At 52.9% G+C, this 1114-nt stretch overlaps 1 protein-coding gene and 1 long non-coding RNA gene across 4 annotated transcripts in view; one reads left to right on the plus strand and one right to left on the minus strand.

Moving 5' to 3' along the window:
• LOC109297147 overlaps positions 1-1058 on the plus strand; it is a 21947-nt gene extending 20889 nt beyond the window's left edge. The window contains exon 3 of the long non-coding RNA XR_002097220.1: positions 1007-1058. This is a non-coding gene — a long non-coding RNA (uncharacterized LOC109297147). The remainder of the gene's footprint in view (positions 1-1006) is intronic.
• The window catches only part of SLC4A4 (solute carrier family 4 member 4), a 363621-nt gene that overhangs the window by 270885 nt on the left and 91622 nt on the right, over positions 1-1114 (minus strand). The gene's annotated exons all lie outside the window — the stretch shown is intronic.

Raw genomic sequence — 1114 nt, forward strand, 5'->3', positions numbered from 1 at the left:
ATTCATAACTTAAGCGCTTCAAAAAACAGCCAAAATCTTCAAAACATTTTAAAGAGCTTTCTTTTAAAGCACTTTCTGAATTACCTGAGTGCTCTGTGGAGCGTGATGGGAGCATTGGTTCGATCTTCTGGCATCTCATAATGCTCTACTTCCCCATTCCCAACGGGGAAAGAGTGAGAGAAAAGAATGGACATGCGATAAGCTCTTTCATGTGTGCTCAGCTGTCTGGCAGCTTCCAGAACCCAAGAGGCATGGAATGAATGCTTTTCCATCCACCTCAGTAGACTGAAGAAGCCTGAGACATGCGAGGATTCCTGCTCTGTTGCCAAACAACTGGGGAAAAAGCTTCCTTGTATGCCTTTCAGGCTCACTCAGCAAACTGAAGAGCACTCACAGCCCCACAGCCCTGCTGGTACCCCTCACCCCCCCACTCCATCTACAGCCCTCTGCCCCCCCAGACCTGCTGGAGGAAGGAGGCCCAGCTAGCAGGGCTACAGGGGCAGAGACCTGGGTCCACAACCCCCTGCCCCCCCTGCAGGAGGCAGTAGCTGTTGCAGTGGAGTGGAGCCCAGCTCTCCCCCCGCTGCCTGCTGTGGGCTTGGACAGACAGTGGAGCCAGCATCCTGCCACTGTGTGCACTCCCAGGATGCAGGGGGGACCCATGCCTCCCAAATCTGTGCACCACAAAAGGGTGGGTGCAGGCTGTCCACTGTGGGCTTGGGCTCCCCGCCCTGCTGCTGCTGTTTCCATTTCGTTTGTCAAGTCTCCATCTTGTCCCCATGCCCTCTTGTGTAACCTGACTCATACCTACCCCTCCTATGTAACTTGGTTCCTGAATGAATGGGGATGAATGAGGGTGCTTGACAGACAATGGCAGTAGGTCTAAAAATAGCTCCATCTGAATGACCGAACAATGAACACCAATACCTGGACCAATGACCCAGCCCTTGGAACCACCCTCAGTATTCAAATAAAAAAAGATGAGGCAAACTACCATTGTGCCAAGGCTGCACATGCTCAGTAAGAACACCTGGAGCCCTCTGGAACAGGACTGACACTGCCTGGACAGGCCCTCCCCATAGGAGATCAGAGGTAGTCTGCCGCATAAAAAGGG

The sequence above is a fragment of the Gavialis gangeticus genome, unplaced genomic scaffold, assembly GCF_001723915.1.
Source record: "Gavialis gangeticus isolate Ggan-Ray unplaced genomic scaffold, GavGan_comp1, whole genome shotgun sequence".
Lineage (NCBI taxonomy): Eukaryota > Metazoa > Chordata > Crocodylia > Gavialidae > Gavialis > Gavialis gangeticus.